This window comes from Oncorhynchus masou, chromosome 15 (assembly GCF_036934945.1).
Source record: "Oncorhynchus masou masou isolate Uvic2021 chromosome 15, UVic_Omas_1.1, whole genome shotgun sequence".
NCBI classification, from domain to species: domain Eukaryota; kingdom Metazoa; phylum Chordata; class Actinopteri; order Salmoniformes; family Salmonidae; genus Oncorhynchus; species Oncorhynchus masou.
In genome coordinates, this window is record NC_088226.1 from 67903129 (window position 1) to 67924917 (window position 21789).

The following is a 21789-nucleotide window of genomic DNA, read 5'->3' on the forward strand; positions in this document are numbered from 1 at the left end:
ATGGCACTCCATTCCCTATGGCACTCCATTCCCTATGGCACTCCATTCCCTATGGAACTCTATTCCCTATGGCACTCTATTCCCTATGGAACTCCATTCCCTATGGCACTCTATTCCCTATGGAACTCTATTCCCTATGGAACTCTATTCCCTCTCCATTCCCTATGGAACTCCATTCCCTATGGCACTCTATTCCCTATGGCACTCTATTCCCTATGGCACTCTATTCCCTATGGAACTCTATTCCCTATGGCACTCCATTCCCTATGGAACTCTATGGCACTCTATTCCCTATGGCACTCCATTCCCTATGGAACTCTATTCCCTATGGCACTCCTTTCCCTATGGCACTCCATTCCCTATGGCACTCCATTCCCTATGGCACTCCATTCCCTATGGCACTCTTCCCTATGGCACTCCCTATGGAACTCTATTCCCTATGGCACTCTATTCCCTATGGAACTCTATTCCCTCCATTCCCTATGGCACTCTATTCCCTATGGCACTCCATTCCCTATGGCACTCCATTCCCTATGGCACTCCATTCCCTATGGCACTCCATTCCCTATGGCACTCTATTCCTATGGCACTCCATTCCCTCCATTCCCTATGGCACTCCATTCCCTATGGACTCTATTCCCTCACTCTTCCCTATTCCCTATGGCACTCTGGCACTCCATTCCCTATGGCACTCTATTCCCTATGGCACTCCATTCCCTATGGCACTCCATTCCCTATGGAACTCTATTCCCTATGGCACTCCATTCCCTATGGCACTCCATTCCCTATGGCACTCTATTCCCTATGGCACTCCCTATGGCACTCCCTATTCCCCCTATGGCACTCTTCCCTATTCCCTATGGCACTCCATTCCCTATGGAACTCTATTCCCTTGGCATGGCACTCTATTCCCTATGGAATTCTCTATTCCCTATGGCACTCTTCCCTATGGAACTCCCCCTATGGCACTCTATTCCCTATGGAACTCTATTCCCTATGGCACTCTATTCCCTATGGCATTCTGGAACTCATTCCCTATGGCACTCCCCTATGGCACTCCTTTCCCTATGGCACTCCATTCCCTATGGAACTCTATTCCCTATGGCACTCCATTCCCTATGGCACTCCATTCCCTATGGCACTCTATTCCCTATGGAACTCTATTCCCTATGGCACTCCATTCCCTATGGAACTCTATTCCCTATGGCACTCCATTCCCTATGGAACTCCATTCCCTATGGCACTCTATTCCCTATGGCACTCTATTCCCTATGGCACTCTATTCCCTATGGAACTCTATTCCTTATGGCACTCCATTCCCTATGGAACTCCATTCCCTATGGCACTCCATTCCCTATGGCACTCCATTCCCTATGGCACTCTATTCCCTATGGCACTCCATTCCCTATGGAACTCTATTCCCTATGGCACTCCATTCCCTATGGAACTCCATTCCCTATGGCACTCCATTCCCTATGGAATTCCCTATGGCACTCTATTCCCTATGGCACTCCATTCCCTATATTCCCTATGGCACTCCATTCCCTATGGAACTCTATTCCCTATGGCACTCTATTCCCTATGGAACTCCATTCTCCTCCATTCCCTATGGCACTCTTCCCTATGGCACTCCATTCCCTATGGCACTCTATTCCCTATGGAACTCTTCCCTATGGCACTCCATTCCCTATGGCACTCCCCCTATGGTACTCTATTCCCTATGGAATTCTATGGAACTCCATTCCCTATGGCACTCTATTCCCTATGGCACTATTCACTATGGCACTCTATTCCCTATGGAACTCTATGGCACTCCATTCCTATGGCACTCCATTCCCTATGGAACTCTATTCCCTATGGAATTCCCTATGGCACTATTCCCTATGGCATTCTCCATTCCCTATGGAACTCCATTCCCTATGGAACTCTATTCCTTATGGCACTCTATTCCCTATGGCACTCCTTTCCCTATGGCACTCTATGGCACTCCCCCTATGGCACTCCTATTCCCTATGGCACTCTATTCCCTATGGCACTCTATTCCCTATGGAACTCTATTCCCTATGGCACTCTATTCCCTATGGCACTCTATTCCCTATGGAACTCTATTCCCTATGGAACTCTATTCCCTTGGAACTCCCTATGGCACTCTATTCCCTCCATTCCCTATGGAACTCTATTCCCTATGGCACTCCATTCCCTATGGCACTCCATTCCCTATGGGCACTCCATTCCCTATGGAACTCATTCCCTATGGAACTCCATTCCCTATGGCACCCTATGGCACTCTATTCCCTATGGAACTCCATTCCCTATGGCACTCTATTCCCTATGGCACTCCATTCCCTATGGAACTCCATTCCCTATGGCACTCCATTCCCTATGGCACTCCATTCCCTATGGCACTCTATTCCCTATGGCACTCCATTCCCTATGGAACTCCATTCCCTATGGAACTCCCCTATGGCACTCTATTCCCTATGGCACTCTATTCCCTATGGCACTCCATTCCCTATTCTATTCCCTATGGAACTCCATTCCCTATTCCTCCATTCCCTATGGCACTCCATTCCCTTCCCTATGGAACTCTATTCCCTATGGCACTCCATTCCCTATGGAACTCCATATGGCACTCTATTCCCTATGGCACTCCATTCCCTATGGAACTCTATTCCCTATGGCACTCCATTCCCTATGGCACTCCATTCCCTATGGCACTCCATTCCCTATGGAACTCCATTCCCTATGGCACTCCATTCCCTATGGAACTCTATTCCCTATGGAACTCCCTATTCCCTATGGAACTCTATTCCCTATGGAACTCTATTCCCTATGGCACTCTTCCCTATTCCCTATGGCACTCTATTCCCTATGGAATTCCCTATTCCCTATTCCCTATGGCACTCTTCCCTATTCCCCCTATGGCATTCCCTATGGCACTCTATTCCCTATGGCACTCCATTCCCTATTCCCCTATGGCACTCCATTCCCTATGGAACTCTATTCCCTATGGAATGGAACTCTATTCCTTATGGAACTCCATTCCCTATGGAATGGCACTCCATTCCCTCTATTCCCTATGGAACTCTATGGCACCCTATTCCCCCTATGGAACTCTATTCCCTATGGCACTCTATTCCCTATGGAACTATTCCCTATGGAACCCTATGGAACTATTCCCTATGGAACTCTATTCCCTATGGCACTCTATTCTCCCTATGGAACTCTATTCCCTTTCCTATTCTATGGGAACACTATTCCTATTCCCCTATGGCACTATTCCCTATGGAACACTCTATTCCCTATGGAACACTACTCTATTCCCACTATGGAACTATTCTATGGAACACTATTCCCTATGGAACACTGGAACACTATTCCCGATGGAACACTATTCTATTCCCTATGGAACACTATTCCCTATGGAACACTATTCCCTATGGAACACTATTCCCCCTATGGAACCCTATTCCCTATGGAACACTATTCCCTATGGAACACTATTCCCTATGGAACCCTATTCACTATGGAACACTATTCCTCCCTATGGAACCCTATTCCCACTATGGAACTCCATTCCCTATGGCACTATTCTATTCCCTATGGAACACTCCATTTCCCTATGGGAACACTATTCCCTTTAGAACACTATTCCCTATGGAACCCTATTCCCTATGGAACACTATTCACTATGGAACACTATTCACTATGGAACCCTATTCCTATGGAACACTATTCCCGATGGAACCCTATTCCCTATGGCATCCTGCTCCCTATGTAGTGCACTACAGAATCCTTATAGGCACACTATGAAAGGAATAGGGTGTAATTTGAGACATAATATGTCCATAATATGTCTCTTCATGCTGTTCCTCATTCCACAATTCATCAAATTCTTTATTACACTTCAGAATTCGAGTGAAATATCTGGCATGCCAAAACCACACTCTCAACAGAGAATACTGATGTGTGTGGAACACTATTCCTCCCTAAGAACCCTATTCCCTTTAGAACACTGGGTGGAACACTAGTTTAATAAGATAATATGGAACACTAATCCAATGGAAACACATACTTTCCCGTATCCACTATTCCTCCCTAAGGAACCCTATTCCCTTTAGAACACTATTCCCTTTAGAACACTATTCAGATTTCTCAAACTGCTGTTCCCACTTCCACTATGAAAGGAATAGGGTGTAATTTGAGACTTATAATTTCCATAATATGTCTCTTCATGGAGTTCAACTCATCAACACAATTCAAAATTCAACAGCACAGAACTACATCAAATATCTGCAACTGCATCAAAGCACACACTCATCAACAGCACAGCAAATAAGATAATAGCGTAATCATGGAAACACATACATCAACAGCAAACAACTACATCAACAGCAAACTGCAACTGTTCCCACAGCACAGCAACTTCAACACAGTATGTAATCAAGTCAGCAACTACATCAACAGCACAGCAACTACATCAACAGCACAACAACTACATCAACAGCACAGCAACTACATCAACAGCACAGCAACTACATCAACAGCACAGCAACTACATCAACAGCACAGCAACTACATCAACAGCACAGCAACTACATCAACAGCACAGCAACTACATCAACAGCACAGCAACTACATCAACAGCACAGCAACTACATCAACAGCACAGCAACTACATCAACAGCACAGCAACTACATCAACAGCATGGGTTCATCACTGGTGACTTTCCCACTGTCACTGGGGAGTCGTCCGTCCCTTACCACCCCGGTTGGTCATACATTTGTTGTGCTAGTGGAGGGTTGGCGGTGAGTTGCTGGTGCTCTTGAAGGAAACTGATGCTCTGGAAGGAAACTGATGCTCTGGGGGGAAACTGATGCTCTGGAAGGAAACTGATGCTCTGGAGGGAAACTGATGCTCTGGGGGGAAACTGATGCTCTGGAGGGAAACTGGTGGTCTGGAGGGAAACTGATGCTCTGGGGGGAAACTGATGCTCTGGAGGGAAACTGATGCTCTGGGGGGAAACTGATGCTCTGCATGGAAACTGGTGCTCTGGGTGGAAACTGATGCTCTGGAGGGAAACTGGTGCTCTGGAGGGAAACTGATGCTCTGGAGGGAAACTGATGCTCTGGAGGGAAACTGATTCTCTGGAGGGAAACTGATGCTCTGGGGGGAAACTGATGCTCTGGAGGGAAACTGATGCTCTGGAGGGAAACTGATGCTCTGGAGGGAAACTGATGCTCTGGAAACTGATGCTCTGGAAACTGATGCTCTGGAGGGAAACTGATGCTCTGGAGGGAAACTGATGCTCTGGCTCTGGGGGAAACTGATGCTCTGGGGGAAACTGATGCTCTGGGGGAAACTGATGCTCTGGGGGAAACTGATGCTCTGGGGGAAACTGATGCTCTGGAGGGATGCTCTGGGGGAAACTGATGCTCTGGAGGGAAACTGATGCTCTGGAGGGAAACTGATGCTCTGGAGGGAAACTGAAAGTGTGTGTACTTTGTAATGTCTGGTTCCTCCAGGCTGGTGGCTTTAGTGTGGATATCTCTCTCTCTCCCTCTCTCTCTCTCTCTCTCTCTCTCTCTCTCTCTCTCCCTCTCCCTCTCCCTCTCCTTATACTCTCTCTCTATCCCTCTCTCCCTCTCCCTCTCCCTCTCTCTCTCTCTCTCTCTCTCTCTCTCTCCCTCTCCATCTCCTTATACTCTCTCTCTATCCCTCTCTCCCTCTCTCTCTCTCTCTCTCTCCCTCTCCTTATACTCTATCTCTATCCCCTCTCCCTCTCCCTCTCCCTCTCCCTCTCCCTCTCCCTCTCCTTATACTCTCTCTCTATCCCTCTCTCCCTCTCCCTCTCACGCTCCCTCTCTTTCTCTCTCCATGGTGGAACAGACGGTTGCTGGGCTGATGCACAGCTGGTGAGTCCTGGGTGGGAAAGAAGGTTCCTGGGAACCTTGGGGGTGATAGAGAGGCCAGGTTCGTCCTCGGGTCTCGGAGAGATCGGCTCTCTGGCTGCCTCACTTGTCCCTTCATAAATATATGGGCTGCTCAACTCCCAGCCACATTCTCTCATTTCTTTCGCTCTCTTTTTTTTCTTTCTCTTTCGTTCTCCCCCACCCCACTCATATGTTATGTTAGAGACTTTCAACAAGCTCCTTTGTGTGTTGATGCACATGTTCATGCATGTTAGCTTTGCATGGGAACTCCAGACAGAGGCTTGTGTGTGTTGAGAGAGAGGGCCCTTAGCCACCTGTGCTGTTGACGTACCTGGATATCTGTTGACACCTCTCTCAGAGCAGCGAGAGACATTTTGCTATGTTTTAATTTGGAATGCTTACGTATTTGTGTGTGTGCATGAGTGTGTATGTGTATAGTGTGTATATACAGTATATATAGTGTGTATGTGTGTGTATGTGTATAGTGTGTATATACAGTATATATAGTGTGTATGTGTATAGTGTGTATATATACAGTATATATATAGTGTGTATGTGAGTGTGAGCCTGTACTTGGGGTCTTTGAGTGCGGCCAGCTGCTGAGTTGACAGGTCTGCCTGCCGAGGGCCGCTGCTCTTTGTCAAACCAGAGAGCTCGCCTGTCAGCACTCTGGGGCTGAGTGCTGCGCTGCTATTGGTGAAGTGGTCCAGGGTATTGTAAACATCGCACAGGAAGGAGGCGACACTGACACTACTACCTCGAGGGGCATCCCCTTACTACCCCAAGTGGGGGGTGTCCGTATCCCCCTACCACCCCAAGTGGGGGGTGTCCATCTACTACCCTGAGGGGCATCCCCCTACCACCCCAAGTGGGGGGTGTCCATCTACTACCCCGAGGGGTGTCCCCTTACTACCTCAAGGAGAATCCCCGTGCTACCCCAACCCTCGCTCTTTACGGTGAATAATAACCTCCTCTCCCTTCTCCTCCTCTCCCTCCTCTTCCTCCTCTTCCTCCTCTCCTTCCTCCCCCTCCTCTCCCTCCTCTTCCTCCTCTCCCTCCTCTTCCTCCTCTCCCTCCTCATCATCCTCATCCTCCTCTCCCTCCTCATCCTCCTCTCCCTCCTCTTCCTCCTCTCCCTCCTCATCCTCCTCTACCTCCTCTTCCTCCTCTCCCTCCTCTCCATCCTCTCCCTCCTCTCCCTCCTCATCCTCCTCTCCTTCCTCATTGCTAAACCAGACCACGTGGCCCCACCGCTGAGATCCCTATACAGGGCTGAGTCCTGTGGCACCCTATTCCCTATATAGTGCTCTACATTTGACCTGAGCTGGGGGAGGATGTGGACTGTGTGGGGGTATACTCTATTCAACATGCATTAGAGAGGGCAGCCTTTACGGAGTATATACCAGGTAGAATGTTTACAATTTGTTCATACTAGTGTGTGTTTTTGTGTGTGTGTGTGTGTGTGTGTGTGTGTGCATGTGTGCGTATGTGTGTGTGTGTGTACGTGCAGTGCCGTTAAAAAATGTAGAACACCTACTCATTCACGGTTTTTCTTAAAGTTTTACTGTTTTCTACATTGTAGAATAATAGTGAAGACATCAAAACTATGAAATAACATGTATGGAATCATGTAGAATTCAAAAAAAGTATAGTATATTTGAGATTATTCAAAGTAGCCACACTTTGCCTTGAAGACAGCTTTGCACACTCTTGGCATTCTCTCAACCAGCTTTATGAGATAGTCACCTGGAATGCTTTCAATTAACAGTTGTGCCTTGTTAAAAGTTAATTTGTGGAATTTATTTCCTTAATGCATTTGAGCCAATCAGCAGTGTTGTGACAAGTGGGTGGGGGTGGGGGTGTGTCTTTGTGAGACGCAGAGTAGGTGAACAGATGATCTCCGCATGTGTGGTTCCCACCATGAAGCATGGAGTATGTGTGATGGTGCTTTACTGGTGACACTGTCAGTGATTTATTTAGAATTCAAGGCACACTTAACCAGCATGGCTATCACAGCATTATTTAGAGAGACTATAATTTGTTTTTCAATAGGACAATGACCCAAAACACACCTCCAGGCGGTGTAAGGCCTATTTGACCAAGGAGAGTGATGGAGTGCTGCATCAGATGACCTGGCCTCCACAATCACCCGACCACAACCCATTTGAGATGGTTTGGGATGAGTTGGACCGCAGAGTGAAGGAAAAGCAGCCAACAAGTGCTCGGCATATTTGGGAACTCCTTCAAGACTGTTGGAAAAGCATTCCTCATGAAGCTGGTTGAGAGAATGCCAAGAGTGTGCAAAGCTGTCAACAAGGCAAAGGGTGGCTATTTTGAAGAATCTAAAATATGTTTTGATTTGTTTAAAACTTTTTATGGGTTACTACATGATTCCATGTGTGTTATTTCATAGTTTTGATGTCTTCACTATTATTCTACGATGTAGAAAATAGTTTAAAAAAAACAACAACCCTTGAATGAGTAGCTGTGTCCAGACTTTTGACTGGTACTGTACGTGGGTGTGTTAATAAAGGTGCTCATGCAGTGCAAATCTATTTAAGAAGACAGGTTGTGTGAGAAGCTCCTCTTTCATTTGTGACATCACTGGCTCTCTTTGTACATGACAAAAGGTATGACAATGACACCACCGAAGCTAAGAACCCTCCCTGCCTGACAATCACCATTTGATGTGCGCCTTCATGCTTGTCTTACTTGCATCCTAAATTGCATCCTATTCCCACGCAGTGTACTACTTTTGACTCTAACCCTATGGGCCCTGGTCAAAAGTAGTGCACTACGTAGGGAATAGGGTGCCATTTGGGATACATCCCTTCTCGTCTTTCCCCTATTTTTGAATCACACGCCATTTCTCGCATCCTGTTCTTTGTTGCCCTTCTCTGTCAAATGAAGCTGTCCACAGAGATTAGAGAAAGGGAACATCTGCAATGTGTTACTAGCTAAGGAAGTGCTAGCTCCGCGTACCGCATTGTCGGTTTACCATGATAATGCGGCACAGATGACACAAAGGCAGGGAGAAAATCAGGAGGCTGGCTCTGCCTTTATCCCCCGCCTTCATTACTCTTCCCCATCTCCCTCGAACAGCTCATTAGAATGACTGATTCATTAGCATAGCGAGCGCCAGTCGGACCAGAGAGGGGAATCAAATGAAATGTAAATTCAGCTCCAGACTTCCCTAGCTTACGATGAGAAGGGCATTGATTAAAAATGTAATCATGGGTAAAATACACACACCCTGCCTTGCATTCATGTTCTCACACAAACACATACACACATACACCCATCCTAATGGGTATACACACATGAACACACACACACCCCTCTACAAAGGTGATCAAGCCTGTAATGACTGATTTACAATTTTAAGCAAGTGAAATGTGTGTTCCTGACATAGCCTGTTAATTCATGCCGAGTCCTTGTGAGCCTTACAGATAGCACAGCATAAAGCCTCTGACTCTGAGAGCACATCAACAGTGATATCTGTTCCCTCACTGTGCCGTCTGCTGTTTAGCACTGAAACCAGAGAGAGGGAGAGAGGGAGAGAGGGAGAGAGAGAGAGAGAGCGAGAGAGAGAGAGAGAGAACAAAAAAACAGCCCTGCCTGCTTCAAAATGGAAGCTGTTCGTGTGTGTGTGTGTGTGTGTGTGTGTGTGTGTGTGTGTGTGTGTGTGTGTGTGTGTGGATGATAAGGTAAGCCAGCGTGCAGTGGAGGAGGCAACGAGAAGATGGAGTGCCAACCCTGACTGCCGCCCTCACTGGGTGAAAATGAACCCATTAATTCAGTTTCCCCTGGCCTCCCTGTGCCCGCTGCCTCCGAGAGCCACCGAGATGATTCCCTCTGTCATGTCAAAGGCAACATTATCATATCCCTGTTGCCTGGGTAACCAGCTCGTAACGCCTGTGTGGAGTGTGGAGAGCGAGCATCGTCCCCCCCCACCCCCCTTCCCGCTTTCCCTCCCACCTGACAGAAGGCGAGTAAATACGAGAGGTTATCTCTGCGCTGCTGTATGACAAATAGCATGACACGTTTGCCTGTCATAAGCACTGATTCTCCCTTTCCTGCAGCTGTTGCCTGGTTTCTCTCTAACAATTAGCCTCAGTGAGCTCTGTGCTGAGGCATGGGTAGACCTTGGACAGCCTGCTCATTAGTACAGCTTTTCTGCTGCCGTTTAAACTGGCAAGATCTGCCCTCACTTCTAGTCGCCATCTCAACTGTGAAGATCGGTGTTAGAGGGTAATTATGTTCCTTCCTTACTCAAACCATTACTCACTTTTTCCCCCTTCACAGCCATTCACCCACTTTCCTTCTCCACTGACTGAACCAACCCCGTTTTCAGACCAGTACATTTAAAAAAAATATATAACGTGGCAAGTCAGTTAAGAACAAAATCTAATTTACAATGGGTGGCAGGGTAGCCTAGTGGTAAGAGTGTTGTACTAATAACCGAAATGTTGAAAGTTCAAACCCCGAGCTGACAAGGTACAAATCTGTCATTCTGCCCCTGAACAGGCAGTTAACCCACTGTTCCTAGGCTGTCATTGAAAATAAGAATTTGTTCTTAACTGACTTGCCTGGTTAAATAAAGGTTAAAAATGCCAGTGGGTTATAACTACCTTGTTCAGGGACAGAATGACCTTGTCAGCATGGGGATTCGATCCAGCAACCTTTTGGTTACTGGCCCGACGCTCTAACCACTACCCTGCCGCCCCAAATCCACAGTAGCCTATCACTGAAACTGGATTGAGCTGAACTAGTACCGCTACTCAATTAGAAGTGAGTACCCGCCTGATTTAAATTTTTTTTATTTTTTTTACCTTTATTCTTATTTTCAATGACGGCCTGGGAACAGTGGGTTAACTGCCTGTTCAGGGGCAGAAAGACAGATTTGTACCTTGTCAGCTCAGGGGTTTGAACTCGCAACCCTCCGGTTACTAGTCCAACGCTCTAACCACTAGGCTACCCTGCCGCCCCAAATGATATTTGATTACCCAGATAAGAAACATTTCACGAACGAGGAAAAGGACCCTTTTTGCTGTGACAAGACAACTGCAGTTTTATTTACCATCCACCTGTTTTTGGTATCTTTGATATCCATAACTATGCTGTCAACCTGAGGAAATAGTCTGCATTAAATCTCTATGCAGTTGAGACAGAATCCAGAAATCCTGTTTAATGTGTATTTATATGAAACAGACTCTATGTGGAAAATATAATATCAAATCCTGTGAATTTATATGAAACCAACTCTATGAGGAGGCAGGGTAACCTAGTGGTTAGAGCGTTGTACTCGTAACCGGAAAGTTGCAAGTTCAAACCCCCAAGGCACAAATCTGTCGTTCTGCCCCTGAACAGGCAGTTAACCCACTGTCATTGAAAATAAGAATTTGTTCTTAACTGACTTGCCTAGTTAAATAAAGATTTAAGAAAATATATAATATCAAATCTAAGGTTTGTATTGAACCAAATATTTTGTAGAGTAGCCTTGTTATCTCATCTTAAGCACAACATACATGTGTGCATTTTGACAGCCCCCGTCCCCAAAAAATAATGCAGCTATGTCTCATTTCTGTTGCCACGCATTTACAAAGAACTAACTTTTCCCTGTCATGTCAAAAATGAAATCATCCAAGTCACCATTAGGATGTCTACCGAGTGGCACAGCGGTCTAAAGCACTGCATCTCAGTGCTAGAGGTGACACTACAGACCCTGGTTTGATTCCAGGCTGTATCACAACCGACTGTGATTGGGAGTCCCATAGGGTGGAGCGCAATTGGCCCAGTGTCGTCCAGCTTAGGGTTTGGCCAGGGTAGGCCGTCATTGTAAATAAGAATTTGTTCCTAGTTAAATGAAGGTTAAATAAATAAAATAAATAAAATAGGAGACCCACTCCCCTCCATGATCTTGTCCCAGTTCTTCTCAGCTAGTGTTGTACCCATAGAGATAGATAGAGGACTCATCTTGCTATTAGTGCCTTTATAGCGTCTGCTACAGCATGGCCAGCGTCATTGAGGCTACAACCCATACGAATCTCCACCCAGTTGACTACTTTGACTACTTTAAAATTGCGGAAGCGTGGTGGAAGCTCTCAATGGCGCTGCCCATGATAGAATAGCCTTTTGGCCACTAGAGGCTTCTATCATTCTCTATGTTTGTATCTACCGCTTCAAGCGGTTCAGTCCAGGCAGATCTTTGTCCCTGAATTTGCAAGTGGCTCGTTCTGCTTGTTGGTTACATTGTATCGCTCCCCTCAGCATTGAACGATCCAAACAGCCATCAAGATATTAGAGATTTCAACGAAATCAAATCCAGGAATTAAACTGGTGAGGAAACTGCCAGAATATTGGATTTTTACAATTTGGACTAAAGAAAGGATATGCTTTATTTTCAACCAGGGCTTTAAACTGATTTTCAACGGGATCTCAACGTGTGATGGCAGCAGTCCAGTGAATTAGCCGTTCCCTTCCCCTGGCGTTGGATTTCTTGGGAGCACGTTGATTGATTTGTCTGTGTATATTTGCACATTGGGGGGGAGGTGGGGTGGGTCATCAAAGTGGTTTTTACCTTTACTATCAGGATCTATGGAGTGTACATAAACATTCGCTGGATTGGGTTTGTCAAAAGGGTAAGTTAGCCAACAACATTAAGTTTTATACTAGTGAAGGAATTTGTTCTACACTTTAGAAAACGGGGACTTAGCCAGCCTGCTAGTTAGTAAGCGCATGAGCTAGCGTCGTTAGCTAATGCTAACCTGGAAAGCGCGCTGGTTAACTAGCTAACAGTTAGCTTCTCTGGCTAACAACTGCTTTCGTGCATTGCTTTGGTGAACCCCCTCTTTGTCTGAGGAGCAGCTATTTCCACACTCACCCGGCATGAGTTATTCGCCTCTTGTCCTAAAATACTGTTCACGAGCCATATAATTATCCTAGTAGGATAATGCCCTGATGTAATGTGTGCATTTGTGGGAATAATGTTTAGCCACTAAATACATGTTCAACACGGACTCCGATGAGGACATTGTAGGACTGTAGCAGCTAGGATGAAACTGGCAATTTAACTAGCAGTTTAGATAGCAAGTTATAATATTAAATGTGTTTTAACTATATCTGATATATTACTGACGTTAGTTATTTAAAACATTATATATTCTATACCAATGCTTGTGTACACTTGTCATGCGTTTCCCTAAGTGACTTGAGATATTGCTAGCTATCCACATGTAGCTAGGTACGTTTGACATTTTAGTAATTTCGCAGATGCGCAAGTCTTATTCAGAGCAACTTACATTAGTTAGCTAACAGCGTGTCTATCAAAAATCAAGCAAGTGTTTTTTTAGTAGTTTGGCTCAGCCTTTTGCAAAGAACATGCTGACATGACGGTTATTAAGTGTACCAGTCAAAAGTTAGGACACCTAATCATTCAAGAGTTTTTCTTTATTTTTACTATTTTCTACATTGTAGAATAATAGTGAAGACATCAAAACTGTGAAATTAAAACATGGAATCATGTAGTAACCCAAAGTGTTAAACAAATCGAAATATATTTTAAATTCTTAAAAGTAGCCACCCTTTCTTTGCCTTTGACAGCTTTGCACACTCTTTGCATTCTCTCAACCTGCTTCACCCGGAATGTTCCCACATATACTGAGCACTTGTTGGCTGCTTTTCCTTCACTCTGCTGTCCAAATCATCCCAAACCATCTCAATTGGGTTGAGGTTGGGTGATTGTGGAGGCCAGGTCATCTGATGCAGTACTCTGTCACTCTCCTTGGTCACAAGAAGCCCTTACACAGCCTGGAGGTGTGTTTTGGGTCATTGTCCTGTTGAAAACAAATCATAGTCCCACTAAGCGCAAACCGGATGGGATGTCGTATCTCTGCAGAATACTGTGGTACCATGCTGGTTAAGCATGCCTTGAATTCTAAATAAATCACTGACAGTGTCAACAGCAAAGCACCCCCACACCACCACCTCCATGCTTCATGGTGGGAACCACACACATGCAGAGATCATCTGTTCACATACTCTGCGTCTCACAAAGACACAGTGGTTGTAACCAAAAATCCAAAATTTGGACTCATCAGACCAAAGGCCAGATTTCCAACGGTCTAATGTCCATTGCTCGTGTTTCTTGGCCCAAGCAAGTCTCTTCTTATTGGTGTCCTTTAATAGTGGATTCTTTGCAGCAATTTGACCATGAAAGCCTGATTTACACATTCTCCTCTGAACAGTTGATTTTGAGATGTCTGTTACTTGAACTCTGTTACTCTGTGAAGCATTTATTTGGGCTGCAATTTCTGAGGCTGATAACTCAAATGAACTTGTCCTCTGCAGCAGAGGTACCTCTGGGTCTTCCTTTCCTGTAGCGGTCCTCACGAGAGCCAGTTTCATCATAGGGCTTGGTGGTTTTTGCGACTGCACTTGAAACTTTCAAAGTTCTGGAAATTTTCCAGATTGACCTTCATGTCTTAAAATAATGATCTAATGTCGTTTCTCTTTGCTTATTTGAGCTGTTCTTGCCATAATATGGACTTGGTCTTTTACTAAATAGGGTTATTTTCTGTATAACAATCCTACCTTGTCACAACACAACTGATTGGCTCAAATGCATTACGGAAATAAATTCCACAAATTAACTTTTAACAAGGCACTCCTGTTAATTGAAATTCATTCCAGGTGATCTCATGAAGCTGGTTGAGAGAATGCCTAGTGTGCAATGCTGTCATCAAGGCAAAGTGGCTACTTTAAAAAATATATATACTTTGTTTTGATTAAAACACTTTTTTTGGTGTTACTACATGATTCCATGTGTTATTTCATAGTTTCTACAATGTAGAAAAGAGTGAAAATAAAGAAAAACTCTTGAAAGATTTGGTGTGTCAACTTTTGACTGGTACTGTATGTTTTGGTACACTTAATAACAGTGATATCAGCATGTTCTTTGCCAAGGCTGAGCCAACCCACTAAAAAAAACTTTTGACTGGTCCTGTATTTCACAGTATTTGCCAGGGGGAGCCATCTTACCTGACACTATAAAGGTATCCCAGACTACTCAACATGCTCCTTGATTGAATGACTTAAGTCAAAGAGGCGTGGTGAAATCACAGGTCTACCATTAACATTTATTCAATCTATATTTCTTTTGTGTTAAGATTGCAAGGCATTACTGGTTATGGTAGCCTAGTGGTTAGAGCGTTGGGCCAGTAACCGAAAGGTTGCTGGATCGATTCCCCATGCGGACAAGGTAAAAATCTGTCGTTCTGCCCCTGAGCAAGGCAGTTAACCCACTGTTCCCAAGGCAGTTAACCCACTGTTCCCAAGGCAGTTAACCCACTGTTCCCAAGGCAGTTAACCCACTGTTCCCCTGAACAAGGCAGTTAACCCACTGTTCCCTGGGCGCCAAAGACGTGAATGTCGATTTAAGGCTAAGCTTAAGATTTAAGGGGTTGGGTTAAATATGGAAGACACATTTCAGTTGAATACATTCAGTTGGACAACTGACTAGGTATCCCCCTTTCAAAACTGCTGTTGATAATAGCCAGTCTACCAAGGAGGCTAGATTTATTTTAACAGTGGTTATGGTTGCTGTTCCTTGGTCCTGAGGTTGATCCCCACTTTGTGACCTTGCCCCCCCCCCCCAATTGCTACAGTGGTGTTAGAAGTCAGATTACCTGGTATGTTCATTGAAGCCACAGGCAGGCGTGTGAATTTGCTTTAAAAGAAAGTCAAAGTGTGGGGACGTACTTCCCGTTTGGTGTAAACAAACCTGCCATTTTGATTAGACTATTTAACTTCTCCCCCAAGGTAGATAACTTTTTTTCTTGGACTAATGGTTACGTCCACAGCCCTTGATTTTGGAGACCTGTGTTCTAGACTGTTGTCTCCTCTGGATTGTTACAGTAATGTCTATGGTTCTCTGTGGCTCAGCACGGTCCTCTGTGGCTCAGCGCGGTCCTCTGTGGCTCAGCGCGGTCCTCTGTGGCTCAGCGCGGTCCTCTGTGGCTCTGCGCGGTCCTCTGTGGCTCTGCGCGGTCCTCTGTGGCTCAGCGCGGTCCTCTGTGGCTCAGCGCGGTCCTCTGTGGCTCAGCGCGGTCCTCTGTGGCTCAGCGCGGTCCTCTGTGGCTCAGCGCGGTCCTCTGTGGCTCAGCGCGGTCCTCTGTGGCTCAGCGCGGTCCTCTGTGGCTCAGCGCGGTCCTCTGTGGCTCAGCGCGGTCCTCTGTGGCTCAGCGCGGTCCTCTGTGGCTCAGTTGGCTGAGCATGGCGCATGCAACAGGATAGCAGGTTTGAATTCCCGGGACCACCCTTAATGTAAAATGTATGCATGCAAACCTCTTAAGTCATTTCGGATAAAAAATATTAAAAAGTCTGCTAAACGGTGCATTACTGTGTATCAAGTAGAATGTTTTGTTTACTCTCTTGGTGCATTGTCTTTTTTTTTTTTTTTTTTTTAAATCTCCCTGCTGCAACTTGAGGGACTTCAAACAGGCTTGTTACGGTCACCATGTTACATCCTATAGCTGGTTCTGATCATGGGATAAAGTGTATACAGCATCCAGTACACCTAGTTGCCCTCAACGGCACAACACACACATTCAATGAAATAATTTTTAAGGTTTTAAGATAAACTGACTTGGTTCTTCATGTCGGAATTTATGTTCTATACCCAAGTCAAACAATGTTTAGATTTTGTAAGTTACAAGAGGGTCGTTCAATGTCATTTCAGCAAGCCATGACACCCACCATCTCAGATTTTAAACATTAATTTCTCGAGTTAAAAACCAGTAAGATAAGCATTCCGGAAACATTCTTTTGTTGACGTATAAGGCAGCAGCTACTCTTCCCGGGGTCTGGCAAAATGAAGGCAGCTATACAATTTTAAAAACATTACAATACATTCATTAAATAATTCATAAGGATGTCTGCCCTCAGGCCCCTACTCCACTACCACATATCTACAAAACAAAATCTATGTATGTACAAAACAAAATCTATGTATGTGTATATATATATATATATATTAGATTTTGTTTTGTAGATATGTGGTAGTGGAGTAGGGGCCTGAGGGCAGACAGCCTTATGAATTCTCTGTGTGTGTGTGTGTGTGTGTGTGTGTGTGTGTGTGTGTGTGTATATATGTATGTATGTTTGTTGCCACAGTCCCTGCTGTTGCATAAGTTGTATTTAAAAAAAAAAGAGAGATCTGATTCTACTGCTTGCATCCGTTACCTGATGTGGAATAGAGTTCCATGTAGTCATGTCTCTATGTAGTGGAATCTTTCTAAGCTTGCTGTGTTATTGACAGAGACCCCATCTCACCCTGCTATCCCCCTGGTTAATCTGTGCTAAGTGGAGTTGAAGGCAAAGTAGGCCTGGGTGGTATACCGTATTTTACTATATACCGGTTTGGGTTTTTACTTTACCTTCTATAACGGTATTTGAATGTTTGATTTGTTAAATGTGATATGCCGTGTGTAATGTCCATTTAGTTTACTCCGCTACTTGAGTCTCTCTCTCTCTCTTTCTTTCTCTCTCTTTCTCTCTCTTTCTCTCTTTTTCTCTCACTCACTCACTCACTCACTCACTCACTCACTCACTCACTCACTCACTCACTCACTCACACACACCTAGTCCCACCCCCTGTCAATCAAGGAGTGCGTTTGTTGTTGCTTGACCAAGAGACACTTGCATTCAGTCTGCAGTCTGGTCAATGCAACTATGTTTTTTCCACTTTGATCTTAACATAAATCCACAGGCGTCCTATAATTACGATATTAGTTTGTTTATTACATCTGCAAACAGCTGGTTCGTATTTTCTTAGCAAATTAAGCTAAATTGTATTAGCCACTAATGCTAATCGTTAGCTGGCTAGCTAACTAGCTAATGAAGGTACTGAGTCAGAGCAAACGTAGCTAGCTAATACAGCCTGATACCATTACTGTGGAGGCTTAAATCAGCATGTTGTTTGTGCAAGAGTATCTTCTAAATCAAAGAGGAAATAGGCGAAGCATGAATATGTTGGCTATATCAAAAAAGATTTGAATGTAGCCAAAGATTATAGGATCCCCTAGGAAACACTGACCAACACTTTGTTTCTTACCCAGTTTTGAGCTAAATTTCAATTGCAACATTTAGTTTAGAGATCGACCAATTAATCGGAATGGCCGATTAATTAGGGCCGATTTCAAGTTTTCATAACAATCGGAAATCGGTATTTTTGGGCGCCGATTTGTATTTTTATATATATTTTATACCTTTTATGTAACTAGGCAAGTCAGTTAAGAACACATTCTTATTTTCAATGACGGCCTAGGGAGCCTGTTACGCGAATACAGTAAGCCAAGGTAAGTTGCTAGCTAGCATTAAACTTCTCTTATAAAAGACAATCATAATCACTAGTTAACTGCACATGGTTGATATTACTAGATATTATCTAGCGTGTCCTGCGTTGCATATAATCTTACTGAGCATACAAGTATCTAAGTATCTGACTGAGGGGTGGTAGGCAGAAGCAGGTGTGTAAACATTCATTAAAACAGCACTTTCGTGCGTTTTGCCAGCAGCTCTTCGTTGTGTGTCAAACATTGCGCTGTTTTATGACTTCAAGCCTATCAACTCCCGAGATGAGGCTGGTGTAACCAAAGTGAAATGGCTAGCTAGTTAGCGCGCGCTAATAGCGTTTCAAACGTCACTCGCTCTGAGCCTTCTAGTAGTTGTTCCCCTTGCTCTGCATGGGTAACGCTGCTTTGGTGGTGGCTGTTGTCGTTGTGTTGCTGTTTCGAGCCCAGGGAGGAGCGAGGAGAGGGACGGAAGCTATACTGTTACACTGGCAATACTAAAGTGCCTATAAGAACATCCAATAGTCAAAGGTGAATGAAATACAAATCGTACAGAGAGAAATGGTCCTATAATGCCTATAATAACTACAACCTAAAACTTCTTACCTGGGAATATTGAAGACTCATGTTGAAAGGAACAACCAGCTTTCATATGTTCTCATGTTCTGAGCAAGGAACTGAAACGTTAGCTTTCTTACATGGCACATGTTGCACTTTTACTTTCTTCTCTAACACTTTGTTTTTGCATTATTTAAACCAAATTGAACATGTTTCATTATTTACTTGAGGCTAAATTTATTTTATTGATGTATTATATTAAGTTAAAATAAGTGTTCATTCAGTATTGTTGTAATTGTCATTATTATTATTATTATTATTATTATTAGGGGTGGCAGGGTAGCCTAGTGGTTAGAGCGTTGGACTAGTAACCGAAAGGTTGCAAGTTCAAACCCCCGAGCTGACAAGGTACAAATCTGTCGTTCTGCCCCTGAACAGGCAGTTAACCCACAGTTCCTAGGCCGTCATTGAAAATAAGAATTTGTTCTTAACTGACTTGCCTGGTTAAATAAAGGTAAAATTACAAATACATTGCAAAAAAAAATCAGCCGATTAATCGGTATTGGCTTTTTTTTGGGTCCTCCAATAATCGGTATCGGCGTTGAAAAATCATAATCGTTCGACCTCTAGTATAAACCAATCAGAATGGAGAAAGACTCATTGAAATCACTTAGAATATGTTTTGCCACCCTAGGATCACTCACTACTCATAAAGCAATTTTACAACTTCTATTAATCAAAAACTTAAAATACTGTCAAAAATGTGAAAAATACCATATATGATATTTTGGGCATGTCGCCCAACCCTAAGGCAAAGGCAGATGTTTGCTTACTTGCGTATTGTCTATTTGTTTGCCGTGGCGTGTGATTACCGCCCACTCACGCCTCTCATTGTTGAGGTGTTGCTGCTACTTTCCTGTTTGGCTGGAGAATATAACAAGCGTCTAGGCTGAGGGCTAAGGAAGAACGTGAGTCCTACACCATTTCCTCAATATTCTTATTGGACAATGGATATTAGCTTATTTATTGTCGTCCCAGAGATTTTCATCAGTGAAAAGAGAAACACCAATCCTTTTATGCCTATTTCTGTCATTGTACAAATATATTCTCTAGCGTATCCATCCTCAAAGAGAAAGCAGTCTTTATTCTCAGCGATGAACCGTGACCCTTTTACCTGTGGGCCCTAAGATGAAAAGATTTCAAAGTATTTAAGGAGTATTTCCGTAGACTCCTAGTCTGGCTGTTTGATAACCATTTTCAGAGAAACGTTGAAGACTAGACGTTTATCAAAGTACACTGTAGTTTGACCCTATTGCCTTTATTTTGTGTTGTGCTCTCTTTCAATAGGCCTAAACACTTCTCACTGACAAACATAACCATCGCTATAGCAGCGATTCATGAACATAGCATAATGTTTGTTCATCTTCCAGACCAGAGAGAGGCCTATTCTACCTTCTGAAGTGGCTCGTATCCAGTTAGTCAAATCCTTCAGGCATGCATTTTCATGTGACTAGACCATGACCATTGCATGCAACATTGATTGCATTAATCAAAAAATATCATGACTAACATTAGCGGGGCCTTGGGCAAGTTATGGAGTCGTTGTTGAAGATTACACCCTGCGGTTTCATCGGTCTGTCAAACCTTCTACATTTTGCTGTTATCGTGTTTTTTTTGGTGTTTTTGTGACGATATCTTTTTCATTGTTGATGCTAATTCATGCCCTCATTTATCTTAGTTGAGACCTATGATCTGGATTAAATCACTCCATTGGTGCGTCACAAGGTCGCTGATATCCTCCGCTAGGTGACGTTAGTATAAAGGTCAGCTAAGTCTCACTCCCTTTTTCACTTGTTATCATGCAGCCTCTTGGCTGAGACTCAGGTGGCCTATGGAAGAGGAGATTTGTTGTCGGAGTAAAAAGGAAACTGAAATTGCCCGATCTCACTGCACATCTGTTGGCCCTCATTCTGAGAGGTAGGCCAGAGAGCGAGACACTAACCTTTTGGAATGACAGCATCTCCAATCATTAATCACAACCAATTGAATTTACAATGAGAATGATAGTATTGGTGTAACCAAGGACTACGATTTTTTTCTGTTGGAAATTGATTAATTTAATCCTCCGGAGGCTATGTGGAAAGTTATATTATAATTTGACCTCAGGCTTTTATTTGGGATTGTTTTACATACGGGAAAAAAACACACACTTTTTATTCATTTTACCTTTATTTAACCTCTTGAAACTCCCCATCCCGGATCCGGGATTGTGACTAAGCCTCAGGCTCATTAGCATCACCTCAGGCTTTTATTTGGGATTGTTTTACATACGGGAAAAAAACACAGACACTTTTTATTCATTTTATCTTGGTTTTGCCTGAAGCCTTTTGTATTTCTGGACACGTCAGAGTGTTTTCTTTCGATTTAAAAATATCTTGTTTAAAACGGGAACGTTTTTCTTCCAAAAATGAAATAGCGCCACCATAGGTGTAAGAGGTTAACCAGGCAAGTAAGTTAAGAACAAATTCTTATTTTCAATGACAGCCTAGGAACAGTGGGTAAACTGCCTGCTCAGGGGCAGAACGACAGATTTGTACCTTGTCAGCTCGGGGGTTTGAACTTGCAACCTTCCGGTTACTAGTCCAACGCTCTAACCACTAGGCTACCCTGCCGCCCCAAAGAAATGTGAACTGATAGGCTGACAAACTGGATGGCAGTCAAGTACATTTTCTCAAGGAGTTAAGGTTCCTTTCTAACAACTTACGATAGAGGATGAACAATACCATTCTGAGGAGCTTTACATTTACAAGGACTTTGACAAGTAGGACATCCCTAGGACATCCCTAAGACATCCCCAGTGAGTATTTTAAAGCAGTGGTTGCATGACAGAATGTAGGCCTCGTCTAACACTGACAGCCATCAAAGTCATCTACTTGCTATGACGGCC

General features: G+C 44.1%; 2 protein-coding genes across 3 annotated transcripts in view; one reads left to right on the top strand and one right to left on the bottom strand.

Moving 5' to 3' along the window:
* LOC135556712 (zinc finger protein 609-like) overlaps positions 1-21789 on the bottom strand; it is a 648963-nt gene that overhangs the window by 446026 nt on the left and 181148 nt on the right. The window lies entirely within an intron of this gene.
* The window catches only part of LOC135555205 (zinc finger protein 609), a 63767-nt gene continuing 54134 nt past the window's right edge, over positions 12157-21789 (top strand). The window contains exon 1 of the mRNA XM_064987537.1: positions 12157-12575. The gene's annotated coding sequence lies outside the window, so the exon portion shown is untranslated. The remainder of the gene's footprint in view (positions 12576-21789) is intronic.